This window comes from Anopheles gambiae, chromosome 2 (genome assembly GCF_943734735.2).
Source record: "Anopheles gambiae chromosome 2, idAnoGambNW_F1_1, whole genome shotgun sequence".
Taxonomy (NCBI): Eukaryota; Metazoa; Arthropoda; class Insecta; order Diptera; family Culicidae; genus Anopheles; species Anopheles gambiae.
This window is the reverse complement of record NC_064601.1, coordinates 104,406,434-104,432,310: the sequence shown is the minus strand read 5'-3', so window position 1 is coordinate 104,432,310 and position 25,877 is coordinate 104,406,434. Positions and strand designations below refer to the sequence as shown.

The 25,877-nt window shown below is 45.8% G+C and overlaps 1 long non-coding RNA gene across 1 annotated transcript; it reads left to right on the top strand.

The window, feature by feature from the left end:
- The first annotated feature begins 219 nt into the window (after positions 1–219).
- Positions 220–24,315, top strand: LOC133391439 (uncharacterized). Its single transcript, XR_009764930.1, has 2 exons — positions 220–476; positions 21,851–24,315. It is a non-coding gene; the product is annotated as an uncharacterized LOC133391439 (long non-coding RNA).
- Positions 24,316–25,877: the final 1,562 nt, after the last annotated feature.

Genomic DNA, 25,877 nt, shown 5'->3' with positions numbered 1-25,877 from the left:
TATTTCTACTAGCAAATTAATTAAAGTAACGTTGAGAAAATAAAATCCTAGTTGTTAGTTTATCAATAACAAGTTCACATCAAATACTATTTTAAAATACCTTCTTCAACGAATCAATATCAAAGCATAGAAATGTCTTCAAAAGCCAACTGCAATCGGGTTTAGGGCAAGCTTGCGCGCTGCGCAACACTTTCGGTCGCACCCAATCCGTCACACGTTTCGGGTTGGTTCTCGAAAGCTTCCCGCGTGGAAACACAGTCAGCAGAAAAACTAGTGTGCATACGGACGGCGAACGGAGCGGTTGTTTGTCTGGTGACGCTTGGCGGCTACGTTCGGTGCTGGTCGAGAGCAACAACTTGTTGTTGGTGTCGAGAGTTTCGTACCCGTGCTCGGGAAGGAAACCACCCAAGAAAGCATAGTCGTGCAAAGCAATTACCAATTACACGTACACGCACGGCGCGGGATGGTTTCGTAGGGTAATACCGTGGTGCCTTGATGTTGTTGTTTTTTTTGGCGTAAATAATTTACACAGTGTTTCCGTTGGTCGAATTCGGTCGATGTGTGTTTGTTTTATTCATAGTTTTCGGGTGTTTTTGTAGCGAAAAAAACCCTCAAGCATAAGGGATGTTGTGAGGGACAAGTGGACGGAAGCGAACTAAGCAAAAACAAATATATTAACCTCGTGTCGTGTCTATATCTGTACGTGTGCTGCTAACCGCTCTATTGTCTCAATGTTTGTGGCCGTGTGTGTATTTTTGTGTTATAAATTTAATTTCCCACCCTTTAAGGTATAGTGCGGGTCTACGTGGCGTGACCCATACCCATGCGTGTGAATAAAGGGCCAGCCGGAAGATGAAACCTTCCAATACAATACAAAACTTAACCACCATCGTGAGCTTTTTGTATAATTTTGGAAAGACAAAAAACTAAAGATCGTCTACGATCGTCGGTCCGCAGACGGCTAATTTTGCCGTACACGTGGGACAGAATAAATGAATAAATCTTGTTTTTCGCATCCACCGTGAACGTCGTCGAGCGTGTTTGTTTTGTGCTGCTCTTCTATTTCGTTAATGATCGTGACCTTCACAGTGAGGATCGTTCCCTCACAAGCACATTGGCCCATGGTGGCGGTGACATTTTTCTACCCAACCCAAACCATTTAGGAGCAGGATTTGAGGGGAGTGTAAATATCACTTTTCTTTTCATCTAGCGCTGCCAACAACGCAACAGCTCGTGTGGTTGTTGTGATCAGTTGTGATCATAACCGTGCGCAATAGAAGGGATTCGAGTGTTTTTGGCAGCGTGAGGCTTTTGTTATTTTTTTAAATTCATCTATCAATAAAATTTGATTGGATTCTTAATTTGAAGAAATTCTAATAAAAAATGAAAAAAGAATGATTTTAGCAGGAAAATCACTCTCAAAATTATTTACAAAAAAACACACGACAGCCAAATTAAAGCCAAAATTTAACCTCGTAATCAAGCATACAGAAAAAAATGAAAACCTGTAAATTCCATGTATCGTGCAAATTGAATGCGCGCCGAATTTCATCACTTTATCCCAACGGTTTCCACGAATTTCTCGCTTTGGTCGGTTCGGGTTGGAAAATGAATTTTCCCAGCATCCGATTGGGCCGGACCGATTCGGGGCACGGTTGTGGATTAATATGATAAACAAAAGAGCGAAGTGTTGCGGTTTTTTTTGTGTTGCTGTTGTAGGCTATTCGAATGTGCTGTTGGTGGTGGTGGTGGTGGTGCTGCTGCTGCTGTTTTTCTTTTGCTGCAGTATCTGCGAATCTTCTCTGGTGGCACGGTTTCCACCAGGCATTCCGGGGAGCAGCACCGTGGTCCCGCAAACCGCAAATAGTGAGTGTGCCTTCATGTGTCTGTGGCCAGGCGGCGGTGGTGTGTTTATTCTAGTTCTGCAATGAGTGGGTGGATTGTGGATGTGCGCGTGTGTGTGTGGGTGCATTTTTTTTGCTCCTTGTGTGTTTGGTCCGTCCGGGTGTCTGATGTCGTCGAAAAAACTAACAGACGGTGATGAGAAAATTCAGGTGAAAAAACGCATACACACGTTGCGGTTGTGCAAAATGCTTCCCCAGAGATAGAACCGGGGCCTTGGGGTGGAACGGGGTTTCCCAAACAAACATTTTCGGGAAGTTGGCGAATGAGTTTCTCAAATCTCGTTGCAATTTTTTGCGGGCCAGAGAAGTGGAAAATGATCAAACACAACAACAACAACAACAAAAACGCTCACATTTCCCCCAGCAACACGCGCTCGTGTACTGCCCAAACCAACCGGGTAGCCGAAACGGCGGACATCAAGGAATGTGTGAGATTCGCGAAAATTGGGTAGTAGAAGAAAAAAAAAACACCGACCCATCCCCACAAACCGGTGGCGGTAAAAATAGTGGCCAACACAGAGAGTGAATTATGGTGAGGTGAATTTTTCAATCTGTTTTTGTTGCTGTGGTTTTGTTGGTTTTGTTTGTTTATTTGTGCTGTTTGACTCGATACGTGGGATGCGTGGGAAGAGAGGGCCAGCAAAGCGGTGGCAGCATCGAGCGAAAAAGGGTAACGAGCGTGTGAAAAATTGACCGGAGAAATTGGGAAAACATAAATTGGCTCCTGATACAGCCACGGAAGGACAGCAAACAGAGCAACGCAACCTGAGCAAACACGAACTTCAGCGCCAGTAGCGAAGGGTACACTGGTACACTGATACAACAGAGTTCTAGTACAAGTCACACCCAAACACACACGTAGACATCTCGTTGACAAATTGAAGGTGAGAGATGAAAATGTAGCTGCTGCGTGTTATGCTGCGTTCTACTGCCAACGGTGACCGACGACCGAACGGAAGCGGCATGTTTGTGTCTTCTGTTCGACCCCGTTTTTGCCCATAACGGAAGCAAGTAACCGTGTAACGGATGGACGGATAAGCACCACTGATGCCAGTACCCTCCTCGGTACCGGTACCAACCAGACGGATCTCTGTGTATGTGTGTGTGTGTGTATGAGCGCCAGCAGGAACGCAGGAACGGTACCGATCGGCCACCAAAGGCATAGGTGAATATTTAATTATAGTTGTTTATTTTTACTCACTTCGCGTTTTACGTCCACCCAAGCGTTAAGGAGGGGAGGGAGGGGATGGAATTTGTACAGCGGGGTAAGCGGGTGAGTGGTGACACGCACGCATTACTTCGCGGAGATAGACGGGGTGGATGCTACGCACTCTCGCTCACATGTTTCGGCTTGTATGGGCTGGTCTTCCCAGCCGAGACCTAGACGACTGGCAGGAATGTCCGAATGTTGCAAACAGAGAGAAACTCCCTCTTTTGAAGGCCGACATCGATATAGGGGGAGGGGTTGTGAGAAAAAAGGAAGAAGGGTTTTTTTATATAGTGAACCTCGCGTCGATACTGAGTACTCGATGCAAGGAATTTAATATAAGTCTAATATTGTAACTTCATTATTTGTTAGAAGTCGAGTTAGATAGTCGTGCACATTGAGATGTGGTCCGCTTGAAGCGGCAATATTAAATCATACGTAGGCTAACAAGTGCATTACCCTAAATCTTATAGATCTTCTGTTTAAACCATTTTTAGTTGATTTGAGAGTCTGAGATACATCTCGTATTGGCAATAAAGACTATACTATAAAGACGTGGAATCGATTCAAAAGTATTCAAGTAACAGTGCAAATTCTGGAATGAAAGCCTAAAAATCTTGCAAAACGCTATGAAATAACTTAAAATTTGACATCAACTGATTCGGGTTTTAACATTGATGTTCAAATGCTTGGACCTTTAAACACTATCTAACTACTCCTACAAAAAAATAGTTTCATCTTACTATCTCTATATTTAGAATCTTAACTGTCTTCACTTTACTGTAAATTGTCTGATTTGATCTTATCGCTGATTGACACTCCCAGGACTTATATTAGTCTTAAATTACTCTCAAGTGTACAGATACAGATTTAAGATTTGTTTATACTGGTCAGTATAGTTTTGTATCATGGTATACTCATTGAGGAACCCATTTCCACACACAATAGTGCATTCTGTTACAGTGTTTTGGAACTCTGTGTTTTTGGACAGATGTAAGTTATTCATTGTTATCCACCATGGGAAATATGAGAATGATATTAGTCTCAAACAGCAAAGATCGTATTGAAAAGCAGATCCAACATCAGATGATTTAAGAATATATTATCAACATCTATCAACAGCAAATGTTGATATTTCTGTGCTTTTTTAAGATCATAGGCTTTAAAGAAGTCAACATTAAACGCACATGAGCAATGTACACGCCGTCAGGAGACTCCATGTACAACTCCTGCTACATTAAACCATCACTAAGTACGTCATTGTTGAAGGTACATACACCATTCTCTCGTAAGCGTCCATACGAACTTTAATATCTCAATATCCGTACAGCTTGTCTGTTCATTATTTGGGTAGCGTTAATATATAAAAAATACTGTCCGTTGTTGCGTTGTTTGCGTCATCCTGTGCTTCATACCATTTAACATCCGTACCGCATTTACCTTGACCGTAAATCTTGTGGAAACAATACAGTTGGTTTGCGATTTTATGAAAACACTGTAAACATTTATTTAATTTACAGATAAAGTAAGCAAACATTACCCCTTAATTTCGGTGCAAATACTTGTACCGTAATTCCAAAAACGCCTCCAACCAAGAAAGATACAACCTGTTCATCTCCTTGCTCTTCCACATCCGGGTGAAGGTTTTCCGGGAAGGTACACAAGGGGGTTTGTTTCCGTGTCGAGATTTTGCGAAACGGCACAACGAACCAATGGCACCGGCGCGGCAAAAGTGATCAAAATTAGAGGATCGTTCGAGCCGGCCGGCTCGCGCTCAAATCGCTGCAGAGCGCGACATGGCGTGGCTTCAATTCGCGTTTGACCCAGGCTACGCGCGGTCAGTGTTCGACAGCGAAGGCCACGCCACCGGAGTTTGAAATGCGTGATAATTTGTCTGGTTGTGTGTAGTTGTGTTTGTATGTGTGTGTGTGTCGGATGTTTTGGGTGTTCTTTCATCGCTACGTGCCCTTCCTTTTGTCGTGCCCTCGTGGACGTTCTTCTTCGGACTTCGGATCGCACTAGAAACGCCGTTCCAATTATAGCGTGTCTATCGAACAGCGTGCGACTTGCCAAAAACGAACCGAACCCTGCGACGGCGTTTTTTTGTTGGTTTCTGTTTCACGGTGGCTCTCGTGGCGTCGATCAAAGAGCGAAACCAATCTATATCGCGATCAGGTCACGAAGGCTGAAGATTCGACTTCTGGATGACAGTAGCAAGGAGAGGAGAGGGTGTGCTCCTGCCGATGGTATCAGAGATTTGTGGTTGTGTAATTAGCAAACGCCAGCAGGCGCCTAGTTTGCCGCCATTCTTGCTGCACACCTGGTGGTCCTGTTTGGTCGGGACTTGGAGCCCCCCGGGAAGGAGGGATGTGTCTGCAAAATGCTCTTTATTGGGAAGTTAGTTCAGACAATTTGTAGGGATGATCGCGTGATAGTAAGAAAAAAGCGTTCGTGATGAAGTAAATAGTATAATAAGACCTTTTTTCTATTAAGGTGCATTGATTGATAACACATACACAAGGAGAGTAAGCGTTTGAGAGGTAGTTTGGTAAGTGGTTTAGATTTTGAGGATGAAAATTGATTTTTTGCCCCAAGCATCGTCAATTTTAGAAAGGCATATAAGTAGTACATTAGAAAAAAAATTGTTTTTACAAAAGACAGTTTTAATAGTGATTGAAATATATTTTCCCAAAAAAATATCATCAGATAGTAAACATGAAACAAATTTTATTTTATCCTTTTGTGTAAACAAGTGGATTTTGAGCAAAAATGTATGTGCATGCAATACGTAAACAAGATAATTTGTTATTCTTTCACGTATAACACTTCTCGCAAACATCCATTAATAAATGTACCGATATCATATGTTTAACCCGTATCGAAGCCCTATCCCGTTGATAAGTAAATGGAAGCCATAAATTGAACATATCGCACCGCCACCGTTCACAGGGGTAAAAGCATTCCGTACAGCGAGCGACACCATGAAGTGGCCACACTTCCCGTAGGTTGTTTATGACAGATTGTTTGTGTCGCCCAAGCCCGGGCCGTGAAACTTCAACCCGGGGAAAAGTGCATCAATGCAACCGTTTGATGATAACGCCCTCGGGTCTGCTTACTAACATTGCATCATCTCACAAACATCGACGATAACCGCTGATGGAAACTGGGACTTTTTGTCCAAACGGTTGATAATTTCCAGAATGGTGGGAATTGCTGATTGGACTACATTGGTGCCGCCATTGCGGCGAATATTTTTACAATGAACCGGTGTTGTTTTGTAGATGCCACCGGATTGATTGTGTACCCTACCAACCGGCGTCAGTCTGTCGTCACAGTCACCTTCAACTTGTTCCAGTGCACTTAATTACTGACCGCCCTGTGCTAATCCGTACCTTGGTGATGAGCAAAGTGTGGTAGTAGGGCGCCGCTTCAAGATTTCCATTACACAACCCTTAACCCTTTGAGGAATAGTCAAGGGAAGTCTACGAGATGAACTGGTAGAATTTCGTTCCCCCGTTCGTAAAATGACTCCAAAAGTTCACCTGTAGCTGCCCCATCAACTCGCTGCGTCATTGTGCGTCACCGTCCATTTCCGCAGTCGTCAGTCCACTCATAGAAGGTAATGTTTCAAAGCAACACCATGAACACCTGTGTGACCGTAGTAGTGGTGGGAGTTTACGTCACCGAAGCATCAGTGGACGGTTGCACGGTAGTGCCTGACATTTGGCCTCGGGATTTACAAGTTGCAGGAATAGAAACAAAAAAAAAAACATGCAAAACGGGGAATTTTACGTCCATTTTACCGGACTAACGTCTGATTGTGGACCATTACCCTGACCACCACCAATTAGTTTCGAAGGTATGCAATTTTAATTCCCTCGGAGATTCCCTCTTGAATGAATCTTCATAGCAGCAGCCGGGGATTCACATCAGCTACATTTGTAAACCTTTCCGTGCCCCTGGTGGGTTCGGAAAGGTTGCTAATTTTTTGCAGATTTATCTTCTACCCTCAGGGCCCGGTAGAATAAAGGTTGAATCAACCAGCAAGATACCTGAGCGATTCGGTAAAGAATGACGCTTTCTTGAAGTCTAAGACGGCGATGATGGAGGTTCACCATTTGGTAGAAAGAATATCTTTTAGGCACTGGAGTTAGTCTTGGTGCAAGTGTGAACGATCGCTGGCAAGACCACTAACACTGCTACCTTAAACCGAGAAGCAGTCTACCGTAGTTAAGTACATGGTAGCCATACACGAATTGGACAAACAGAAAATTGCGAAATAAATAAAAATAAATCAGCAATTTGGTGCCTGGGGAGGGTCTTACCGTCCCCTGGTGTGTTCCGAGATCTTCCGGATCTATTTTCAGATCTGCTGCTGAATTGAAAGACCGTAGAATGTAGAAGGCGGAACAAAGTACATTTTACTCTTGTGTCTTGCTGGAACGATCGCAAATTTGCCTGTAAGAATACGATCTAAACTGGGTGATCTTTTCAATCAAGACGGGCGAAGCGGTAATTCAAGGTAAGAACACCTTCTGCCTCATTTATCACCATCGTCACACTGGGTAATGTGAACTGATTAGCGTGAACAGTTCGCGCGATCATTTGCGGTACGGGTTTAAAAAAACTCAAGGTTTTGCGAGCAGACCCGGTGTGGCGTGGTCGGTACCACCACCGTCCAGCTATGCCTTGTTTAGACTGTGAATCGTACGATCGGTCGGTTTGCCGTAGGCCTTCGTCGAGTTTCGTCATAGTGTTACCCCTTACGCAGCGCATTTTGTAGGGCCGGGGTGAGTTGCTCGAGGCGAAGGGTTATGAGCGAGCAGAACGCTTAGGTTAGAGCCAGTTGGCGGAAATCGACAATTAATTTGTTGCACAGGTTTGCGCAAATCCCTGTACACTCTACCGCTCGTGGAGGACTTCTGCGATCTTTCTTGAGGATTAAGTAAAGAATATTACAGTTAAAATATATTGAGTAGTGCATGGTGGTAAAGCAGAATCATGAGATCTCCTATTGTGATAGTTAGGCAGCGAACTACATATTTTTACTTAAACACACATTCTTTCAGTGTTATTCAACCACTGTGACGCCTCCCGACTTTGATCATACGCAGCTCCAGTATGTTCATTTTGAGTGTCAAAAGATAACATCACATAGAAACAGGGAAATTGAGGATCGTGTGAGCTACGCGTCAGTCCCTCCCGCTCTGCAAGATGCGGTGTCTGATTTCGGCTACTCTTTGTATAGACTCCTGGACCGATAGCGTCCAACCCTTACTGCTGTACAATTAAAAACCCGACCCCAATGGTAGCAAGATGAATGAATCTTACATCCAAGGCTGTACGCACGTGTTGTTTGGTGATTCAGGGTCCGGAGTTTAGATCGTTAACTTTATGGCGATGACATAAAAATCTATTTTCTCCCTGTATACTGCGGGACTAGGTTTTCGGTCGGTTCTTGAAGGGTTGCCCTGTTTGGAACAACCTGATGCCGCCGACGCTCTACTACTACTACCAGGTCAATCCCAGCTTCTCAGCATGCGTTTATCTCTGCTGCCACCCAGCCGGCTTTCATAGAAGCCTTCCGTTCGGCGCGTTAATTTATGACCGGTTTCAAACAAATCAGATCGAGCCGCGTTGCTTACGAGCAGTGCCCCCAGCACAGAACAGCAACAGAAAAGCTTAGCGGCACGGATTATGTTTTTGTGTCGCCAAACGATGAGGGGAGTCATCAGCCCTTTTGTCCTCAGTTGCATGGGTTGAAGCGTTCGATCAATTTTCTCCGTCTCGATGCACCGAAGCATGGATTATTGTGTTGGAAATATTTCAATTTCGGTTCAAAAGAAAGTCAGAAATTGGATGACTCCTCTTGATGTGTTGCTTGGGTGTGGGGAAGTCTGCGACTACTACTACTGTTTTGGTTTCCTTTCGGCGCGGTACTTATTGTGGTGGAAACATAATACACGGTGCCAATGAATGCATCAGCCCATGCAGAGGGTGAGTTGCCCTGGATCCAAATTTGAGGGCGAAAATAGAGAGATGAACGCAACGTATACAAAAGAGATGTGTGAGTACTTTAAATCAAATAGTGTCAGAATAGAGAAGCGAGTAGACAAAAGTGGTGCAATGTTGTTTAGATGGATATGATTAATGTTACCGGAGAAACCCTTGATTTGGTCCTAAAATACCTTCCAGAAGATTCGGTACCGTGAAAGAACATGTAAAAAAAGCCTCTTAACCTATGGCAAAGAGCTGTAGTAATGTGATTGAGCTTTAAATGTCCAAAAATGTTGCACTTTCTTGCTGATTTTAGTGCTGATAGTCTAATGTGGAAAGAGTGTTTGGGAAATTGGATTGTGTCAAACGAAAGATAGATTTGGTACAATCTCAGAATTTAAGGATCACCAAGCTGGAATGATTGATTGAAGGTGTAGCAAAGTTAGTTTATGAGCACAGAGTAAGATAATCATTTCAGTAACAGTTGTTCGAAACAAACCTTAAACTTGGAGTCTATGCGGTTTGTGATTTAAAGTCTCACTCGTTTACAACCCAGGCGAGTGCATGATTATAACCATAACGAGCTGCAATAGGTAAACCTATCACCTCGTTTGTTCCGCAACGCAACGTACCTGTTGCTTGGCCCACAAACCTCCGTTGATTGTCTCCTATTAAAACCACCCGTGTCTGGCAGCCGTTCGAATGGAAGAGACAAAACAAGGCAATTAAATTGTTTTATTATCACCGAACACATGTTCCCCGTTCCATAGCCGGCATGGCGCGAGCGCGGAACGGGACATCAAGCGGGTGGGGGACAAAAAAAAAACGGTAAGGTTCTCCAACCGGGTGGCTGCTACCGGTTGAAAACGGTTTGTCCCGTCGTCTCGTGTCATTTTCGTCGCCCGTGTATTTGTGTTTTGGCTCCGTACACCCGTAGATAGACAATTTCCAATTGACTTCCAACAATGGAGTGTTGTCTTCGCGTGTTTAGTGTTTTTTCTTCCTTTAAGATGCTTCCGAGGGCGCCCCTTCTGAATCGTTTCTCGTCGCTTTGGGTAGTTTTTATGCACAAAGTGTAGCTTGTAATAAAAAAACGCCATCGGAAAGCAAAGAAAGGCAAATCTTCTGCATCGCTCACAGGAACCACACCTTTCCCGGTGGCTATAAACGAAAGACATCCATTACTCTATCAGCACTCAGCGGAAAAAGGGGATGTCTCCGGAGTTGGAGCGGGGAATTGATCCGACAAGGAAGGGGAGAACCTACATCAGCGTCATTGATGAGGAAAGTGGCAGTAAAAAAAAACCTTGCTTTGGGAAGCGGAAATGGAGCATAAAGTTATCCAAGATGGGGAAAGACTCTTGAAAGTTGCTCCCAGAGTCGGCGTCGATAGTGCGCATGGAAGGGACGGTAACGATCGAACCATTTTTCAACTCAATTCCACGCTTAAAATTGTATGTTTGTGGGTTTAAAGATGTACATTTTCCATTATCTTTCATATCTTTGGAGCATTCAATCGGTAGGGAAGGGAAAAAATAAATACTAGAGGCGATAATCTGTTTTTGGGGGGCTGTCGTTTCTTCGTCTCTCGTCACTAGTATTATCGAACGTGCATCAGCTTAAGAAGCTCAGTTTCTACGTTCAACGAAAGACATGAAACTGGACCGCCAACGCGGTGCAAACGATCACCTATCTGGATGAAAGGGGGGTTTTAGGTCTTTTAAGCCAGTTGCCCATCAGCATCTTCATCATCATCACGAACAACCGTGAAGCCCAGGGGTCGCTGATACTGTCCGGTAGGTCTTAGGACGTCTCAATTAAGTCCACTGTTCGGTACACTGTTCTGTTCACCTTTCGGGCAAATGAGGGGTGTTCCTTGGGACTGTGAATCGTAGACCACCTGTCTTGAGGGATGTTGAAGTTGTGTTCCCTCCGTGTCTCTGTGTGGAGTAATGGAAAGATCTACAGGTCAGGCTCCCAGGAGATCGGCGTGACATATTTCTTTGCACAGACGACACAATGTACAACACTTCAAACATCAAAACACAAGATCCCGTAATGGCTGATACTCGAAACAGTGCTGTCGCCTGTGTTGTACCATTTACCTTTTTAAACTATTTCGGGGCTAGGGAAAAGGGTGTTGTGATCACGATGATCTGTTGACAGCGTTTATGTTTGCGGTTCTTCGGCAATGGTGTAGGTTTTGGTGATGTACTGCCTCTCCCATGTTTGGAGTAGGTTGAAGGACAAGGAAAGGGCAAAACCTACAATTGTTTGTCTTGTCCACCTCAGTCAAGACATACTGGGAAAGTGGAGCTCTTTATCTTTGTCTGGCTGTCTGGATTCCCCTCGGTTCAGGCAAAGAGCTATGGAAGTACTATGATCGATTGAGAATGGCGTGAAGTGAGTGAAAAAAGATTAGATAAATTACCAAAAAAAGGGCGAGAAAAGAAAGACTATGTACGATGTTTTGCTCATTGCACTGAAAGTGTGGGAAATGTACTGTATGTTTTATTATCCATTCGTTAAGTGCTACAAGGTGTAACAAGTTTGACAGTTTTACCTTCTCTTGCAGCACCACAATAAACCATGATGTGTTTTGGAGAGAAAACGCTTTTGCGACCTTTTCCCACTTTGCGTTTGCCGTTCGGGTGGGATGTCGAAGATAAATTCGAATGAGCGTGGTTCGTGGCACGTTGTACGCACCTTGACATTTGCAAAACTCTGCGCCCACCATAGCGCCGTGTTGAGTTCACCTCGAAACGGGCCATAACTCTCCCATGTGAGTTATCATCCCGCGGAGCTAATGATGCAGCAGCATAAAACATAGACAAGAATTTTGAAGTCAAAATATGCAAATGAATGCGCAGCGAACAATGCAGCATCGGTGGCAGTAACCATGCGATGTGCTGCTGAGATGTGCACGAGGCTTTACAAATGAGATGCAATGTGTATGTGGCGTTAAGGTTGGAGCTGCTGCAGATAAAATTTGTTCTGCGAAAAGACAGGGGTTAGCAAACGCGATTGAAATATGAGTAGTAAATAAGAATATATTTTGAATGTTCAAATAGAGAGAATTTTACTACATTTTTCGGATCATTGTAGCATCAAGTAAGACTCCTCATCGAGCAAAGGCAATAGTTACATAATTCTCGCTACACATAAAACAAACACATTACACTGAACCTGATGAAGGTGATGAAGTATCGTTATTTATTCGAAAGTCAATTCCAAAAGTAAACGCATCCCCAGCCGCTTGTTGTGCTTTAACGCCTTGTACTATTTGTTTCGCACACCAAACACCGCGAAACACCGCGGTTTGGAATTGGTATTTTGCACCGTTTCCCCGTTGACAAGTGCTACAAGTGCTGAACAATTTTAAGTGCAACTCGAAATGTACTGCGACGCGTGACAGACAGCTCAATGTGGCACGGTTTGGGGCATCCGGAAAACAACGGTGGACAAAATTAGCGTCGGTGGTTAAAATACATCGACTGTGACGGACGGTATATCCCGTACTCACTTCCCGAACAAATAGATCATCCCAACAGACACACACAGACACAAATTTCAAACACTTTAATTAAATCTCTCTTGTTGCACGCTCGAGTGGTCAATATTGCAACAGCGGGTGCCCCTTTTTGGAGTGGACGCGTGCGTGTACTTAAAGTGGAGGTGCCCAGAAGCGTCCATCGGAGGCTGGCTTACGTGCCGCGCCGTGTGCGGATTATCTGTACTCCGGCGCCTTGAGGTGTAGAAAATCGCTAGTGGCAGGCACGTTTGCACACTCACGCACACACACACACAGACACCTGATTAGGTTATGCAATGGTTGGCTTTGCACAGGGAAACTGCAGTTACTGCAGTCGTCGGTGCATGGCTTTGTAGCATGGTAATGAGTGAAGGTAATCGGTGACCTCGAGAGCACCGAGTGCTAAGGTAACACTCACTTACACGCAACCCTTATGCATTGGTTAGCCAGTGTCGAAGATCAGTGTCGAACGATGCTGGGAAGATGGCAGATGATCGCTGTTTGAGAAAGATCGTAAATGTGTTAAGGAAATATATCAGAACTTCTGCATCAGCAAACAAAACTCTTGGATTAAATTGTGTGGGAGTTTCGTTGTTCACATTCGCGGCCATGGTCAAGGTCCGACAGAAGGAACTAACGATGTTGTCGGACTCACTGTAAAGCAATACGTTTGATATTTCCCCCTATTTTTGACCTTCATGATTTGCTCGCTGTGTTGTTGATGTGTTGGTACAAATCTTTCTACGGCAATTTGGAGTTTTTAGGTCCCCGAGAAAAAAAAACCCAAACCAGGTGCGCTTTACAAACATCGGCATCGATGTTTCTTGTAAGCGAACAAAACTGATGAATCACTGGACGGTCGAAGCTTTCGCATAACCGGTTGATGACCAATTCGGGGCTGGATTCGGTCCCTGTGGTCTGCCACTTCGTAGCGATCGTGCCTGAAGATCGTGCCACGATTCCGATGGTTGCGCGAGATGTTCAGCCAAATAAGACTGTCCATCCTATTCAGACTATCCAGCTGATGAAAAACCTGTATTTATCAGCGGGGGGGAGTGAAACTTCTGGAGTTCTCGGTTTTGAAGTCTGATTTAGATCAATGTGCCTTAACAAATAAGTAACAGCAAATAAGACATTAAAGACACCCTTTTAGCCATGTACCTTTAAGTTATGGGAATAATGCTACGTTTATTCCACAAACTGTTCAACCTACCCTGCTACTGTAGATAGTCAACTGACTGGTTTAACCCAACGCAATGCGTACCTTGGCAGTGGAACGCAAACGCACCATTCATGATTACGTCCACCACTGAACCAAACGGAAAGATCGTACGATCGCTCACCTGATGTCATTCAGTGGTCGGGCAGGCTCCCACTCCCATCTCTTTTATTGCACCCGGGCGGCTCTGCATCACCATGGAAAGCCCCAAACAGACGGTGTGTCGACGACGGTGCGAGCAAGCAACAGAAAGCTCACTGCCGGCATTCGGCAAAGGCAGCGGCCGACTACTACTCCACCAAATCCAGTTCAGTCAGCTAAGAGTTGCATCGAGCGTAATGAGTGGCCTGCAACGGTTGCATAAAAAGAGGTGCCGCAACAATGTTCAAGGTAATGCGTTTTTTTTCCTCTGAAGTGCTTCGAAGCACCAAAGATTTAACGAACTTTCCCTCCTTCGATCGAGAAGAGACAGAGAGAGAGAGAGAGAAAAACCGGAGCAAATTAAAAAATTAAACTAAAATGTACGCCGGCTACCCATTACGATGGGGTTTAATGTGCAGTTGCCGAGTTGTCATTTTACTAAAGGCGTTTTCAGAGTTTCAGAGTCATTTCGGAGTAACCCTTTCGCGTTTCGTGCACGGGGCGTGTCTTAAGGTCAGCGTTGGTTGCGTTTTCGATTGGAGCGGGCAGCATTATGGATGGATTAGTGTCCTGTGTGGTTAATTTATGGTCCCCGGCAAAAGGTCGCGGTAAGGAGTTTTTTTGTGAGCTACTTTTAAGAAGGCTTTAGAAGGACGGCATACGATTAGTCGATGTTTGGCTATAAATAGAGGATTTTTTTTCGTTTCGATCGGAAGTAAAGATTATTTCCTAACCTAGTTCGTACCGCTCGGGAGCGGATCAAGACATCATCCTCTCTATGGTGTGATCGCTGGAAACAGAGATCAGTGATGGTGCCATCCCGGTGACAGCTTGAAGCATCATTGACAGACGAAAAAGTACCGTACCGATCCCAAGCGCTAAGCCGGAAGATGCAAATTTGACGAGTCGGTTCGGTTCTCATGTCTAATTTATGGCCAGCAGATTTTTCAATCGTCCCACAATCGCCACACGCATCATCCCAGTTTTGCTCCCTGAGAAGGGATCGTTGGTGTGGTGAATTTTTAAGGTTAGCGCTTATTTGCTTTCCCACTCCCGTTCCGTTGCTTCCGTGGCTCCGAATCAATTTGTGTTTGCGGGTTTGCCTTGTCCCCGTTGGTCGTGGAGCGGTTCCGGCTGGCTCTGCATGCTCGAGCGACCATGACCGGCAATCTGTCGCAGAACTACCGACCGACCTATTTGTGCGGCGATGAGAAGTGATTGCGTGGTGCCTGTTGGCGTTGGTGTTGCGTTCAGAAAATCCCGTAGGTTCTGCCAGACGATGCAGGAAAGCAAAAAAAAAAAAGGGAAAAATGCAATCTGTGCGGTGCAGCGTTTGTTCCGGAAGACCGGTTGTTGGTCGATGGATGCGATATCGGCCGGGGTGTATGGTAATGGTGATGATAAGTTTATGCTAACACAGGCAGAGGATCGTCGTCGTAGTCGTCATGCTGCCTGCGCTACACCGAGAAGCGAACGACTGTGCAACATGTGGTCATTAATGGCTTGGAGTTGCAGTAAAAGATGCTGTCCGGGGTAGCGGTCGGTCGGGGCTTTCAGCTTTAGTTCTCACTTGGCCCGAACTCGATACGTAAAATCCGGGTCTGTTTTAGAAGAGAGCATAGGAAACGAAGCCGTGAAAGGATAAGGGGCCCCTTAAGGACCCGGACTGTGTTTTTTTTTTATCGGCCCCTTGTTGGGCGGGTTATTCCTGCCTTGCTTCTGTGAAACAGACGTTCGGGGACGGACTTGTTGACGTTGCCTGGCCTGCCCGGATGGTTTCCCGGTTAGTGTAGTGCCACCGGGAGTACGGGTTATTTGTTTTACCCGAGAGCGCAACATGAGATGCGGACATCCCTCGGGAGAATTGGAATCTTGGAATGTTTCGGCCGTGCCGACACAAACCCGTTTGAATGCATATACATTGTACAGTTGCGCGTCACTCGAAACCTATCGCCTCTTCGATAGGTTGGTGAGGCGATTAAACGATTCCTAGAAGTGAAACCCTGCCTCCCTGAAGGTTGGACAAAAAACACGTGCACCGCACCCGCACTTCTCACAGCTCAGGGTCAAATGATTGAATTAATTATCGGACGGATTAAAACATGAAACAGAGCGAGCCGACGCGATGACCGTTAGGATCGGATTCGTTCGAAGTTACCGAGGTTGCGCTTTCGGCGTCATCAGCGGGAGTTGCTCCCCCGATGGTCCGTAAAATCGGGCGTCACTTCTACCAGTTGTCTGGCCAAGAAGATCTCGCTGCTTAGAAGCTGCTTCGATGGCTACGGCTGCCGACAAGGGGTTAGTGTGATTTAGGGCGATTAAAATTAGTCACCCGATTTAATTGGATTATAACTTTTGAATGCCTTTTCGACACTCGCACGCCGCTCTTGGACAGACTGCAACGCTGGAGTCATGGCCATGCCATTCAAACTGCTCGAAACATGCAATCGTTATCGTTATGTGGCTCCCGGGGGTAGATCCATTTGATTCGGGTGCTATTTTGTTCTCGGGGACATTTCTCTCCCCTCCCGGAGGGATTTTAATGAGCCAAGTGTGGAAAGCGGCTGAACTATCAAAACAAATCATTCTCATACGTTAGCAGGCCAAGCGGTATGGGAAAATTATGCAGAACACTTGGCGAAGGCGAGAATGCGTTTTGTCGTGTTCGTTCATTGGAATGTTAAGAATTGGACAGAATTGTTGACATTCTTTAGTGGGCAGGTTAAGCCGAGTGCGTGCCTGTGAATGAAGCATACACTCGAAGAAGTTGATGAAGAAAATTAAATAACTAATAGATGCATTTACAATGAAAGTTTTAATTAATTTAGGTCACAACAATGCAATGGAACCTCCCAACTTGTCTATTGAATGCAAACAAAGGCGGCATCTCAACCGCCAAGCGTGTGTTGTAATTTTACATCCAAAATGTCTCAAGTACCCTCACTCACTTTACATTTCCCGCGTTTTGGTGTCCTCTCAGCCCGTAAAACAGAAGCAACTAGTCGCTATGTGTGACTGTGTGAAAGTGACCCATGTTTTGGTCGGCGTGATGCATCTGCGAGACAGCGGACATGGAATCTCCATTTGGATCAAAACCCAAATGCCGGCAGTAATGGTGGGAAAGCAGCTGACCAGATTCCATTACCAGCTAGAAGTGTCTGCGGTTTGGGGCGCAAACGAAATGGAACGAACCTTGCCTCGTAAAAGACGGAGTGCAATTTGAGTGTCTTCACTGGGAGCGTGTATATCAGTGCAGATTCGAAGATCTTGCCGCAAGAACCTCTCATAAGTCGGTTTGGGTGTTGGGGGGTGGGGACTTGTGGGCAGTACCGTGACGCGTAGATGTCCACCCCTGAAATGGAGTAAGATCGATGGGGCGGAAAATCATCTCCAACCGACCGTCCCGGGCCAATCGCCGATGTCGAGGGATGAGAGCACGCGCTAGCTTTTAGTGCGGTAAGTGTGTTCTAATTGTGTGCCCCGCATGGGGTGGGTATTAAGTTGATTGTGTTTCGCTAATTGGACAACAATGCCTAGAGCCAACACGTGCGAAGTTGTCATTGACGTGGGGGGATGAGAGACTGTGATTCACACTGTTGGATCGCTTAATCGCAGTGGTTTCGTGTCGCAATGGGCGAGTGGCTTTGGGCGGATGTTGAGAAGAGTGCTTGTTTCGATTACGACCGAAAGTCAATTTCGGGCAGGGGTCAATGGGTCGTCAAACGTTCTCTTGAGTGAGCAACAAAGAACACCGTGTTGAGATTTATTTCAGCTCCAATAGAAATCGGTTACAGTCCCCGAATCCATCAACACGTTTTGCAATCGAATAAAATTTAAAACACCCATTGAAAGTGTGTTGGTTACCAAAAGAAGGGTTTCAAGTATAAAAGTGCATCTTCCAAGTGAATGTGTACCATAAGTACAGTGACGAAAAGTAAACTCAAAATTTGGGAAAATGGAACAAACAAAAATAACCGCTTGTAAAGGGGCAACGCTTTTTTTGGTCCCAAACATTGCCGGCTCATAAAACAGAACCGGATCGTTACGATTTCCATCCCCTTTTGATTGCCGCCCTCCTTTCTGCCACCGGTCCGTCGGTCAAAGCCCTGGACGGGTGTTGGTTTTACTTTATACTGCTCTTTGTTGAGCTTGAGTACTTTTTTACTCTCTTTAGTTGAAAATCGAAAAAAGTTATCGGCACATTTGCCGATTGCTTGGAAAGTGATGACATTACGAAAAAGAGGGCCGAAACGGGGAAGCTCTGAACGTATGCCAAACGCAGCCAGTGAGGCACCGGGGCAATTTTTTGTTCGTCGTGTTGGGAGGAGTGCAATCGCGATCACGCGATCCCACCAGTGCGGAACTGGGTGCTGATTATTTAATAAGGAACGGTTAGTGACGGGTGCGCAATTTTTTTGTGAATGTAAATGTAACGATTGGTCATCGGTTTGGTTTGGCTGGTCTGAGCATATTGGGAATTGGTTTGTTATTATTTGGTTTTGTGCAAAAGCTTGGTGGTTGATCCGATAGCGTGTATTTTTAGTAACAGCTTGTGTACATAAAGCGTCCAGCGCATGTCATCACCTTTCGAAGTGCATTCCACGCCATTATCACTGTTACACTAGCGTGTCCTACAATTACGCTGCTGCCCCGTACCGACAATAGGTCGCTGGGCCGATTGCAACATAAATTTGCCATTGCACTATCGCTTTGACATGGTGATCGTTTGTTTGCTGCGCTGGCCTCCCTAGCTGTGGAACGCATCATAATGATGCGTGTCCGATCGGCACGCAACCAAATCAGAACACTGCCACAGCCCATTGAAATGGGATCGAATGCGCATCGGCGGTGGTGACGATCGCGAACCAAACCCGGTCAGACCCTTTTGTAGAATTGTGCCGTAAATAATTGCTCCAATTACGCGTTGACTGCACCAATGGCTCTATCTACTGGTTGTAGGATAGACACACAAACCCACGCATGGATTGGCTTTGGAGTGCTGTTTCCGGACGTCCGGACATCGATCACGCATGATCGACTGTCAATGTGACGCTATGGGATCTTAATCAAATGGTCACGAATTCTTCTGGAAAACCCCCGCTATACCTTGACCGCGTTCTATCAAAGGCTCCGACATCGCATTACTTTTGCTACACGCTAGCGTTGTCCGTTTTCGGAAGTGATTATCATGTTTCGTGCCGGTGGGGATCGGCACAGTGAACAACCAACAGCGAATTGTCCTTTTTTGGTCATTCGGTATGGGGTACTGGTTTGTTATCAGTGGGTTCGCGTCATGTTTACTTCAGAAAAATATTAATAAAGCAAAATACTCAATTTTTATGATATCAACAAGAATCATGCACACAAAAGAAGACCATGAATACTTTGTAGCAAAGCTTGTATTGGACCATTTGCATGTTATTTAAGCTTTGTTCGGGGTAGGTTCTTTAATCTAGCCCATGTTTGCCTTTAGAAGGTGATAAAATTGGCTAGAGCAAACTAATTAATTTTGCCACGAGTGTTTGCCAACGTTAGCTGCGGTTAGCTTTGCAGGGGAATAACTTCAATTTGTATGGTGTGTTGTCTCAATGGTGGTAGCAATTAGCACGATGAATCGAGCACCGATCGCTGATTCGAAAATAGCAACAATGTTATATTTATTGTATGAAAATAGGCACCGCCATCGACAAGCACATACTTCGATGTTACCGTCACAATGACCCGATTGACTGGGCTCGAATAACCTAAACTCCTTCCACCTATCACTTCCGTTCGATCGGACGACATTTGCACAGCAACCACCCAGCAGCGATCTGTAAATCAAATTTGCGACGGTCAATAATCGAACCGTTTGTAAATGTCAGCTACGTAGCAGCAAATGGAGCTTGAAGATCACACCGCACTATAGTGCGGTAGGAGCAAAACGGATCATCTCGCTCTACTGTTCCAACGCATCGCAAGTGAATTTATTTAGCTCTTGAGCCGAGAGCACCCGTTTGGCAAATTGTCCGTCCCGGCGTTTCGTATTGACTGTCAATTGGTGAATTGAACTGTCTGTCCTCGCAGTATCGCAGTGTACTTCCTTTCGTATTCACTTATTTACCATACGTGTACGTATGTGTGTATGTGTGTGTGTGTGAGAGAGAGAGAGAGCTTGAATTGAATCGGAATCTTCTTGTTTGTCCTGATCTTCACCATGAGTGTGTGGTGCGGTGCAACTGCGGCGAAGTCAAGAATGTTCCTCCCGTAGGCGCGTTGTAGTTCAAGGGTAGCTTTGGCACATGAACTTACCCCGCCGGACGTCGTCGGTTCTTCAGTTTTGGGACACACAGAGCAAGGATAACGCCCCGTCGTAAACCGACCAATGTGTCTAGCTCCGTCTCCTTGAGTCACACAACACCGACCGCCTTCAACCGGCTCGTGGCCTCCAGAAGATCTGTGTTTTTTTTGTCGGGCATTGTGTCTAGCGCTTTCTAGATGCGAAGGCGTTCCAGAATTGTACTTGGTTTGGGCTTTTGCGATGACGCACGGTCGAGGAGGAGTGCGCTGGCAAGTCAATTTATTTGTCTCGCACCAGCGTACTCGGTGGACCTGAGATTGGACAAGTATTATTAAACAATTTAGCTGTCAGCGCAGGAAGGCAATCGTCGGGTATGGGCCTACCGGCGACAGTGACACCAGCGAGCGCACTGAGTGCATATTGTCGTTTCGGGTATGGGCTGTCGTTTTGCATATTTATGGGACGTGCGTTCGCCAGCTCGACCGAGAAGGAGGAGCTCTTCATTGTCACTTTTTTTGTTTTGTCTTTATCATCGCGACATATTGGCAATGGAATGAAGGCAGAATAACAATTCTAAATTATTGCAATCAATTTTTTGCAGAATGACAACAAATGAGAAGTTACGATTTTTCTCATTAACTGAATGCATCACAGCAATGAGTCAGAAGTATGTTAACTACATTCTATGATTTTGTTTTCCCTACATCATGTCCGGTATCGGTTATTTCCTTCAATTTTGTTTACTGCAGTGCAGCTAAAATCATTATCAGTTTTGCTGTGGCGTGTGTACATTCACGCACCCGGCACCCGTCGACAGTATCAGTGGTAGTGTACTATGTAATGCAAACATTGGCGTGTTTATTCTTTGCCCAACAGGGTGAACTCATTGGAAATACGAAACAGAGGAGCCTTGTACATAGTGCGTAGTTTGCACTGACACACGTTGGTACGAGACAGAATTTTGGGGATCGCAAAGGGGGGAGCCGACGATGTGTTTCACTGTTTGCCTTTCGGTATCTTGATAACAGGAGTGGAATGGACAAAGTAAGGTTCAGTTTCCGAGAAATGCGATGTCCCTGCTGACGGTAACGGTTCAGTTGGTAAACTTTCGGACCAGCAGAATGACAGTTGGTTGACATTTGGGCGCAATGACCACACCCTGGAGATAGGGAGCTGTGTGCAGAAATTTTGCGAATGATTCAATCAAAACAATCAGTACACATCTAAGACGACGGTTCGCTCTAATCTGAACGACGGACAGACGATACTTGATGAATGTTAGCTACCGGGCAGTTGCATGGAGATCTCCAGCGTGAGAAGATCTAGGTGGCTAGATTGGCTTTTTTTCCCAAGTGCCTCGAGATCAGTTGCACATCAGGAATGACAGCATGGGGTAGCTCTAGACCGTGGATATATCCAATTAGAGAGTTTCTATCGGCCGTCTGCATAGCATACATCGTTGATTAGATAGCCCTCATGCTGTACTACTAATCGTTTGAACATTCAGAAGCAATTTACTAATTGAATTCCCTTTCCTGCTCTTCTTTCTCTTGCTCCCTCTCTTTCCCAGATCATCAGCTGCAGTTCGGCTCTCCGATCCGACGTTGGCGTTGGCACGATAATCGTCTGATCGTATCTCGTTGTGCGATCTACAGACGGCTCAAAACGTGCCACGCGCACTCACATTCCTGCTTTCACGCTAATACTCTGTAAGCGTCTTGTATGTGAAGCTGTACGGACGAAATCCGCAAACGAGGAACGATCGTAATTAGAAGGTTACCACCAGAATGGATGAAGGCAGCTTCTCTCTGCCGACGATCTGCCTGTCTGTCCGTCTCAGGCACGGAGCGTGTTGGAAGTGCACGCGGGGCGCAGCTTGTGAAAATTGACACACTCACACTCGATGTCACACTAGCGTTTACGGGCATATCTTATCGCGCTATCGCACACAGGTTCTGTTTTAGTGAGTTCAGATTTCCGACGACTCTCCCCCCCCCCCTCTCCTGTGTGGCTGGGATTGGGTTGTGTCTGTGTGATAGTAGTACCGAGGGCTCGCTATCGCAAATGTAGCGTCGTGGTGATAACGAGAACCCTCGCCGAAAAACACATGCCGCACTGTCGTGCATCGTGCCAGTTCCTTTCTAGCAGATAGGGAGACTCGGTTTTTCGGACGACGGGCGCGATTATAGTTGGAACTAAAAATGGTATGTTCCTGCTCGGTAGCATTCTTTTAGTCCCTTCTCCAGCGGGGCGATATCTGTCAACCCGGAAGTGTAACTAGTCGTTATCAGGGCTGAAATTCCACCAATTTCTTGCCAGTGAGCACATTTCCGACACACATTTGCTTATCTCACTAGCACTGCTGTACTTCGGGGGAGATATGGTTTTAATGGCGTCCGAAACCCTCAACCTCCAGCAAGCTCTATTTTAATGGTTCCAATTCCAATTCAATAAACCTCACCTCAGTCGGCACATAAATTAGCGGTGTATTAGGCAAGCGGGAGAAACAATTAAAACTTAATTTTACCATCTCTGCCTCGGCGGCAGCACGGTGCGGCCCAGGGCTTAAAGGTTACGCATTATCAGTGCGCACACGGTAGCTCAGTTGATAGCGGCGGGAGCGTTTGTCTGTGGCGCTTGCGGGCTGTGGCCTTGATGATGAAGATGATGATCATCTCACGAAAGCTCGAGAATACGCAGGAGGGATTTCGATGGAGGGGCGCACTAGGGCGTACTGCAAACTTTCGGCATGAATGAATTGGAAGAAGCCGGCTTGAAGAAGGATCGGTTCGACAACGTAACGCGTTGTCGCGCGCGCGGTCGCCGCGGTTTCGTAATGAGTCCGGCCGGGAGTTGGACGGGGGTAACATCGTGTAATCAACCACACAGACTCACATACTTACACACCTCTGTGTGTGTGTGTGTAGAATGGGCTACAAAAAATAAAAGAAACAATCGGCGAGGCCCCCACTTAACGCCTCGCGCAAAACGGTGTGCGTTTCGGTGTGCGCGCAAGATGCGCACGAAACAAAAAAAAAACACACACACACACACACTCAGGGGAACACACATATCAGCAGGTCTATGAGCCGGCCCACCGGGCGGGTGGTAGAGTTTGTGGTTCAAGGGGTGCGATAGATGTGCGTGTGGTTGTGCGCGAGGGTTGGGTATATTTAATCACACCGCATCATCAGTACTGTCGCGGCCGCGTAGATGCGCAAGGGAAGGGAGTGGGGAGGGAGCTGTGGTGAGGGTAGATTGGATTGGGGTGAATCGCGTTTGCTTCGCGAACGAATGCGCCAGGGTTAAACGCCATACCGGTGCGCTCGGGCACGCTAGTGTAGTTCCGACGATTGGCGCAACGCGACGCGCGTGTAACGTAACCCGCGGTTTTTGGCTGGGTTTCCCATTTATCGCTACGCATTGCGCTTTTCGAATCGATCGAAGTTTAATCCAAAAAACGAAACCATTTTTTTTCGTTTTTCATTTCTCGATTTTCCTCCCGTTTGTTGGGGGAAAATATCCTTCCGTTACGGGGCGTGGTGCGTGGACATATTCATTCCGGTTCAAGACAGGCGCTCAGCAGTGAAATCATGTAAGATTTTTTGCGGATTGTATGTGTGTGTGTGTACATGACGATCGTTAGTGTTCGGCACGTGGAGGCAAACTTTATGACAGCTGTCAGATAGTAGTAGTTTAGTCGCGTGGCTACGTGTGGGTGTACATGCTTTGTGTTTGTGTAGTGTATCCAAACCCTTTCGTCTACCGTTCTGCTGCAATCCGTTGAGTTCTGGATCTCTGTTATCATCCTCATCCAGTGGATACGTAACTCCAAACACGGCGGGGCACACCTTTCACAACTCTTCGCCATTACGGCACCATTTTAGCCTACTTTTTTGATAAATGTGGCTCATCTCGTTGATGGATATACGGTTTGCTCCTCCACCCTTCTGCCGGTTGTGTTTGCTATGATAATAAAAAGTAAAAAAACAAAAAAACACTTGCGCGCACTGTACCGGGCAATTTGTATCATCCAATTAACTGTAGTTTTCTTTTGTTTATGTGTCTCTCTTTTTGGCGAGCGAACCAACATTCGGTGCAAACATGAAATAAAAAAAAAAACATTTTCAGCGTTCTTCTTTAGTGTAAGCCTCGTGCAATTCGAATAAAGCTCTCCGTTTACCGCTTTGCTGGGCCCATTTCACTTCCCCTCTAAATTTTTGCCAACGAGATTCTGGCTGTACTGTGCTTTTGAAGTACACGTTTTACATTTTTTCTTTCCAACGTTTTGTTTTTCTCATCCCTCAAACCCCCCTTTTCTGGGATTATTTTTATATCCACAGAGTTATTGCAGTGCTAGATGAGTTTTTTCTTTCGCTTCCCCGGTGTCCGCTAAGAAGACGTAAACGCACACTTGCAACACGTCACGCGTATACACCAACATCAGAAGGTATACGGAAAGAAGAGAAAAAATAAAACACGCCTCGTGGAAGGAAAAACTCAACGAATATAGCGAAAGAAGGGAAAACCACATCCCATAACACAACAAAAAGTGCACGAAACAAGAGTGAAACAGCAAAAAACGAGAGAAGAAAATCGAAGCAAAAAAGTGTATAAAATCGTAACGAAAAGTGTGTGTGTGTATTGTGTGTTTGTGCGGGGTGCTGTGGAAAGTGAACGAAAACAACGGAGCAAAACAGAGGGAAGAAAAATCACTGCACAGAAGAAGTAGGCCAAGCGCGTGTGTGGTGGAAGTAACGTATCCCGATCGCTGCAGTCCGTTGAAAACTTCAACGCCCATTCGTTCGCGGTGCAAGCAGGCTGTGGACGGAAAGAAAGTGATCAAGAAATCAATCTTGCCCGATTGCACAATCGCTCCGACACGTCGCATACAGAGGAAACGTTGGCGCTTTCCCCGTGTCGTGTCGTCAGTTTCAGAACGAACGCGTAGAATTCCGTGATTTTTCTTGCATCCTAGAGGGGTAGTTCCTGCGGGGTAAGTTCGTGTATCGATTATCCCAGTGAGTGTGTGTGTTGATTAAGTGCATCTTTAAGCGTGTCGTAAGCGCCTCGAAGGAAAGTGAAAATTTGTTTCCCCTCCCAAGAGCAGTGAAAAGGTGCAATCGTCCACGTGTCATCCCCACTCCAGCTTCAAGATGCACAACGGCCGGATCGTTTACAGCTGGAACGGGAAGTCCCTGTGCTGACGATGAGTCATTCGTGAGTAGCGAGACACTCCTGGGCCCCTCCGAAAAAGTAGTGTTCTCGTTCGCATCGATCACAAATCGGTGTGTGAGTGTGTGTTTGTGCCTAGTGCCGCGTGTGTGATTTTAGGTTATCCTACCCATCGTTAAGCTGTGTTTTCCGCAGTGTGTTTCCTTGTAGAAAAAAAAAACACCCATCAGTGGCCTTCATAGATTGAAGGGTGTTCAACTTACTCGCGGCCAACGAAGACATTTCGACATTTCTCTTTTGCGTTCGGAGATTGGAGCATCAAACGGACGAGGACGGAGTGAAGAACCGTACGGCGGTGACACGCGACTGCAGTAGTTTGCCTTTTTTAAACCTCGAAGAATTTAAAGATCATCAATCGTTGG